The 7,500-nt window shown below is 42.5% G+C and overlaps 1 protein-coding gene across 1 annotated transcript in view; it reads left to right on the forward strand.

The window, feature by feature from the left end:
• LOC115230411 (serine/threonine-protein kinase DCLK1-like) overlaps positions 1-7,500 on the forward strand; it is a gene marked incomplete at its 3' end in the record, with an annotated part of 40,628 nt that overhangs the window by 25,719 nt on the left and 7,409 nt on the right. Inside the window, exons 4-6 of the mRNA XM_036499651.1 lie at positions 1,431-1,462; positions 4,830-4,929; positions 6,705-6,762. The remainder of the gene's footprint in view (positions 1-1,430; positions 1,463-4,829; positions 4,930-6,704; positions 6,763-7,500) is intronic.

Below are 7,500 nucleotides of genomic sequence, written 5' to 3' on the forward strand. Positions count from 1 at the left end.
AGTTTTGAAGGATGCAGTGCTCCGACAACTAACAACTGATGCCGGCAGTTTGTTCCATGCTTCTGCGTGATTATGGAGGGGAGAAAATCAGGTGCAGTTTTGGTGAATCTCTCAGGAAGCATGGAAGTTTTGAAGGATGCAGTGCTCCGACAACTAACAACTGATGCCGGCAGTTTGTTCCATGCTTGTGTGTGTATGGAGGGGAAAAAAATTAGGTGTATGTAGTGTTGGCGATCTCAGAAAGCATGGAAGTTTTGAAGGATGCAGTGCTCGACAACTAACAACTGATGCCGGCAGTTTGTTCCATGCTTCAGCGTGTGTATGGAGGGAAGAAGAAGATCAGGTGTAGTGTTGGCGAATCTCAGGAAGCATGGAAGTTTTGAAGGATGCAGTGCTCCAACAACTAACAACTGATGCCGGCAGTTTGTTCCATGCTTCAGCAACTCTTAGCGTGAAAAAATGTTTCCTAAAGTCATAGGAGCTGAGCTGTTTTCTGACTTTGTAAACATGTCCACGGGTGTTAGACGGGTGGGGTTTGAAAAGGGGCTCAGAATTATTGTTTGTAAGATACTCTTTTACTCTTTTACTTGTTTCAGTCATTTGACTGCGGCCATGCTGGAGCACCGCCTTTAGTCGAGCAAATCGACTCCAGGACTTATTCTTAGTAAGCCCAGTACTTATTCTATTGGTCTCTTTTGCCGAACCACTAAGTGACGGGGACGTAAACACACCAGCATCGGTTGTTAAGCAATGCTAGGGGGACAAACACAGACACACAAACACACACACATACACATGGTTCGCGGTTCAGTCCCACGGTGTGGCACCTTGAGAAAGTGTCTTCTACTATAGCCTCGGGCCGGCCACAGCCTTATGAGTTGATTCGGTAGACGGAAACTGAAAGAAGCCCATCGTATATATATGTATGTGTATATGTATGTGTGTGTGTGTGTGTATTTGTGTGTGTGTGTATGTTTGTGTGTCTGTGTTTGTCCCCCAACATCGCCTGACAACCGATGCTGGTGTGTTTACGTCCCCGTAACTTAGTGGTTCGGCAAAAGAGACCGATAGAATAAGTACTAGGCTTACAAAGAATAAGCGCTGGGGTCGATTTGCTCGACTAAAGGCGGTGCTCCAGCATGGCCACAGTCACGTGACTGAAACAAGTAAAAGAGTAAAAGAGTATATATATATATATATATAAAGCCTTGTGAGTGGATTTGGTAGACGGAAACTGAAAGAAGCCCGTCGTACATATAAGTACTAGGCTTACAAAGAATAAGCCCTGGCGTCGATTTGCTCGACTGAAGGCGGTGCTCCAGCATGGCCACAGTCACGTGACTGAAACAAGTAGAAAAGGAAACTTGAATCCCTTTTCACAGTTTCTCAGGAATTTAATGTTGAAATACTTTTTATTATTTTTTTTTCAGGACAAAACCTGTGCTTAATGGCCAATCGGAAGGTAAATATTAAAGCATTTCCTTAATTTTCCAAGAATATTCAGTTCTCTAATTCTTCAAATTATTTCACACTATATCCAGGGGAGAGGTAGACCCAGGAAGACAGGATAAGGTGGTCAAACATGACCTTCGAACGTTGGATCTCACAGAGTGTCGGCTGCGGGGTCACTCCGAAAAGTTCTATCTACGACAATTTCATCTCAATCGAGGGAGAGGGGCTTTCTCCGTCCGGGTTGCGGATCCGTGGAATAAGCTGCCGGACGAGATAATGAAGATGCGGTCGACCGCTCGGTTCAAAGTCTCCCTTGACCAGAAATGGCCTGAACTCTTTGTATGAACACCACCCTGTACATAACTCCATGTCCCCCTACATGGCCTTGCTTTTTGCTTTTCGAGCCAAAAACTTAACTCAACTTAATTTAACTTAACAATAACAATAAAACGCTCAACCTTTATTCTCTAGAAAAACGACGATGCCGTGGAGATCTCTTTCTTGCTCACAACATCATAAGCGGAAAGTGTAACCTCTCGAAAGAGCTGTTCTTCACTCTTGCTCCAGAGCGTCGGCTGCGGGGTCACTCCGAAAAGCTCTATCTGCGACGATTTCATCTCAATCGAAGGAGAGGGCCTTTCTCCGTCCGGGCTGCGGATCCGTGGAATAAGGTGTCGGACGAGATAGTGAAGATGACGATGACCGCTCGGATCAAAGTCTCTCTTGTCCATAAGTGGCCTGACCTCTTTACATGAACACCACCCTGTACATAACTCCATGTCCCCCTAGACGACGCCGTGGTGATCTCATTCTTGCTCATAACATCATAAGCGGAAAGTGTAACCTCTCGAAAGAGCTGTTCTTCACTCCTGCTCCAGAGCGTCGGCTGAAGGGTCACTCCAAAAAGCTCTAACTGCGACGATTTCATTTCAATCGAAGGAGAGGGGCTTTCTCCGTCCGGGTTGCGGATCCGTGGAACAAGCTGCCGGACGAGATAGTGAAGATGCGGACGACCGCTCGGTTCAAAGTCTCTCTTGACCAGAAATGGCCTGAACTCTTTGCATGAACACCACCCTGTACATAACTCCATGTCCCCCCTACATGGCCTTGCTTTTTGCTTTTTGAGCCCCAAAATTAACTTAACTTGAATTGTGTTTGGATTTGGTAGACGGAAACTGAAAGAAGCCTGTCGCATATATATATATATATATATATGTGTGTGTGTGTGTGTGTGTGTGTGTGTGTGCGGTGTGTGTGTGTGTATGTGTATTTGTGTGTATGTTTGTGTGTCTGTGTTTGTCTCCCCAACATTGCTTGACAACCGATGCTGGTGTGTTTACGTCCCCGTAACTTAGCGGTTCAGCAAAACAACTCCATTTATTACACACATGTGAGTGAGAACACTTTGAGATATTTTTGGTATCTAACATATGTCAGATACTGCGAGCGCTGCTTCTAATTGGTCAATCTATGGTGATGACCCGAGGTCACGGTGACAGCGCTGCTTCTGATTAGTCAATCCATGGTGATGACCCGAGGTCACGGTGACGGCACTACTTTTGTCATTCATTAGTTAAAACTAAACGTGAAGAATTTAGTTATTGGGTTAATAAAATATGGTCGTTTATTCGTGTGTAATAAATAAAACTAGCAGTATCGCCCGGCGTTGCTCGGGTTTGTTTCGACCCTTTAGAATTGGAATTTTTGAAAAGTAAAAATATTGCATTATGTAGCTTGATATTCTCTTTAAGGGAACATTTTTCTGGTTGAAATACACCGAAAAATGGCGACACAGCAGTCAAAAAATCGTAAAAAATAGGGATTTTACTAGAAAAAAAGCACGTTTTTGATGTAAATAATTTTTGGTGTTAACATGGTCTGATATGAATTTTTTCTGCTACGGAATGAAGAGCAAGCCTTCTTCTATCATACTCTCAATTTTGGTCAACTTGCGGCGCATGGTCTCGGCTACCAATCCTGCCACACACAGACAACTTCAGCTTTATATATATAGACTAGCAGTATCGCCCGGCGTTGCTCGGGTTTGTTTCGACCCTTTAGAATTGCAATTTTTGAAAAGTAAAAATTTTGCATTATGTAGCTTGTTATTCTCTTTAAGTGAATATTTTTCTGGTTGAAATACACCGAAAAATTCGTGAAAAATTGGGATTTTCATAGAAAAAAGCACTTTTTGATGTAAAGATTTTTGGTGTTAACATGGTCCAATTTGAATTTTATCTTCTACGGAATGAAGAGCAAGCCTTCTTCTATCATACTCTCAATTTTGGTCAACTTGTGCCGCAGGGTCTCGGAGGAGATAGTGTTAGTTGAAGGCTACCAAACCTGCCATACACAGACAACTTCAGCTTTATATATAGAGAGATACCAAATTCATTCCCTATGGATACTGTATCTATTACAACTCGTGGCTTGTAAACGTATCTAAGTCGCTTTCGCTCGTTAGATACGTTTACAAGCCACTCGTAATAAATACGGTATCCATAGGGAACTCGTTTGGTATTCTCTCTGTCCCCCTACATGGCGTTGCTTTTTGCTTTTTGAGCCCAAAAATTAACCTAACACAGCAGTCAAAAAATCGTAAAAAATAGAGATTTTCATGGAAAAAAAGCACGTTTTTTATGTAAATAATTTTTGGTGTTAACATGATCCGATTTGAATTTTATCTTCTATGGAACGAAGAGCAAGCCTTCTTCTATCATATTCTCAATTTTGGTTAAATTTCGCCACAGGGTCTCGGAGGAGATAGTGTTAGTTGAAGGCTACCAAACCTGCCACGCACAGACAACTTCAGCTCTCTCTATATAGACTAATAGTATCGCCCGGCGTTGCTCGGGTTTGTGTCGACCCTTTAGAATTGGAATTTTTGAAAAGTAAAAATTTTGCATTATGTAGCTTGTTATTCTCTTTAAGGGAACATTTTTCTGGTTGAAATACACCGAAAAATGGCGACACAGCAGTTAAAAAGTCGTAAAACTTAGGTATTTTCATAGAAAAAAAGCACGTTTTTGATGTAAATAATGTTTGTGTTAACATGGTCCGATTTGATTTTTTATTTTATGAAAGGAAGAGCAAGCCTTCTTCTATCATACTCTCAATTTTGGTCAACTTGCACCGCAGGGTCTCGGCTACCAATCCTGCCACACACAGACAACTTCAGCTTTATATATATAGGCTAGTAGTATCACCCGGCGTTGCTCGGGTTTGTTTGGACCCTTTAGAATTGCAATTTTTGAAAAGTAAAAATTTTGCATTATGTAGCTTGTTATTCTCTTTAAGGGAACATTTTTCTGGTTGAAATACACCTAACTCAACTTAACTTATCAATTTCATTTTTCTTTCTTCTTTTGATTTACCAGAAACAATACAAAATTATCCAATAGCTTTAACCAACAAATACGGAATCCGGCGTCTCATCGGTGAAGGAAACTTTGCAGTCGTCCGTGAATGCTGGTCCAGGTAAAAGATTCTTCCCAGTTGCACACCTATACTTTTATTCTTTTGTAGTTATGCACCATGTGTGTATGTGTGTGTGTGAGGCGCAATGGCCTAGTGGTTAGGGCAGCGGACCCGCGGTCGTAGGATCGCGGTTTCGATTCTCAGACCGGGCGTTGTGAGTGCTTATTGAGCGAAAACACCTAAAGCTCCACGAGGCTCCGGCAGGGGATGGTGGTGATCCCTGCTGTACTCTTTCACCACAACTTTCTCTCACTCTTACTTCCTGTTTCTGTTGTACCTGTATTTCAAGGGGCCGACCTTGTCACTCTCTGTGTCACGCTGAATATCCCCGAGAACTACGTTAAGGCTACAGGTGTCTGTGGAGTGTTCAGCCACTTACACGTTAATTTCACAAGTGGAGGCGCAATGGCCTAGTGGTTAGGGCAGCGGACCCGCGGTCGTAGGATCGCGGTTTCGATTCCCAGACCGGGCGTTGTGAGTGCTTATTGAGCGAAAACACCTAAAGCTCCACGAGGCTCCGGCAGGGGATGGTGGTGATCCCTGCTGTACTCTTTCACCACAACTTTCTCTCACTCTTACTTCCTGTATTTCAAAGGGCCGTTGAATATCCCCGAGAATTACGTTAAGGGTACACGTGTCTGTGGAGTGCTCAGCCACTTACACGTTAATTTCACGAGCAGGCTGTTCCGTTGATCGGATCAACCGGAATCCTCGTCGTCGTAACCGACGGAGTGCTTCCACATTAAGAAAGACATTTGATTCAAAAACACTCTTTTGTTCTTTTACTTCTTTCAGTCATTTGACTGTGGCCATGCTGGAGCACCGCCTTTAATCGACCCCGGGACTTATTCTTTTTGTAAGCCCAGTACTTATTCTATCGGTCTCTTTTTGCCGAACCGCTAAGTGACGGGGACATAAACACACCAGCATCGGTTGTCAAACAATGCTAGGGGGACAAACACATACACACAAACACACACACACACACACACACACACACACACACACACATATATATATATATATACGACAGGCTTCTTTCAGTTTCCGTCTACCAAATCCATTCACAAAGCTTTGGTCAGCCCGAGGCTATAGTAGAAGACACTTGCCCAAGGCGCCACGCAGTGGGACTGAACCCGGAACCATGTGGTTGGTAAGCAAGTTACTTACCACACAGCCACTCCTCTGCCTATCTATCTATATATATATATAACCGTCCAACCCATGCCAGTATGGAAAGCGGACATTAAATTATGATGATGATTATTATGTATGTAGAACTCTTTATCATTTGTGGTTGGTGTTAGGAAGGGCATCCAGCTGTAGAAACTCTGCTAGATGAAGATTGGAGCCTGGTGCAGCCATCTGGTTCGCCAGACCCCAGTCAAACCGTCCAACCCATGCTAGCATGGAAAGCAGACGTTAAATGATGACCGATGAATGATGATGTGAATCTAACTGATTTTTATTGTTTTCTTTTGGGTCTTATGTTTAATTTTTTTACCTAATTGATTCTGTTCTATATTTCCTCCCCCTTCTTGTTGCTTGATGAACCTTCTCTGTCAATTCTTACCTTTAAATTTTCTCATCTTCTTCCTTTCTGAAAATAAAAGTGTTTCGTGCTGTTCTTTCTTATCAATAAACAAGTTTTAAATAAAATGAACAAATTTCATTTAAATTTCAGTTTTATAAACTTTATTTCCGTGTAATTATAATTCTAAAATAATTTTCACTTGTTTTTCCAATAAATTTTTAATGTTTATCTGTCTTTAAAGGTCAACAAACACCAGATACGCCCTGAAAATTATTGACAAGACAAAGTGCTTAGGAAATGTAAGTACAAGGATCTCTCGCTGTTTTTATATTTAACTAGCAGCATAGCCCCGCGTTGCCCGGGTATGTAAGAGCCCCTAGTAGGCAACGACTAATCCCAATCTAGTCCTTTCCCTCTAGGGAACGAAGGCGCATGTGTAGGTTGCAACGTCTTCTCTTCACTCGAATACTTCTGTGTATACGATGTTCCTAGCTGTCTCCCGACAGAAAATGTGTTGCATATAAAAAGCTGAGATTCTCGACCCCATGTCGAATTTATCGATTTTTTTTCAGAACTGGGGGAACTTTTCAAACTTTTCGCTGCGTTAGTTTTGAATTATGACATTGGGCTATGTGTGTGTGTCAAGTTTCATCAGAATCGGTTGAAAGCCGTGGTCAGGGTGAGGGTACAACCTGACAGACACACAGACAAATAAACTGCCGTTTATATATATACTAGCAGCATAGCCCGGCGTTGCCCGGGTATGTAAGAGCCTCTAGTAGTCAACGACTAATCCCAATCTAGTCCTTTCCTTCTAGGGAACGAAGGCGCATGTGTAGGTTGCAATGTTTTCTCTTCACTCGAATACTTCTGTATATACGATGTTCCTAGCTGTCCCTGTGAGCGATAAAAAGGTCGAGTTGCGTCCCCTAGACAGAAAATGTGTTGCATATAAAAGGCTTAGATTCTCGACCCCATGTCGAATTTATCGATTTTTTTTCAGAACTGGGGGAACTTTGCAAAATTTTCACTGCGTT

This window comes from Octopus sinensis, unplaced genomic scaffold, assembly GCF_006345805.1.
Source record: "Octopus sinensis unplaced genomic scaffold, ASM634580v1 Contig15497, whole genome shotgun sequence".
Classification (NCBI taxonomy): Eukaryota; Metazoa; Mollusca; class Cephalopoda; order Octopoda; family Octopodidae; genus Octopus; species Octopus sinensis.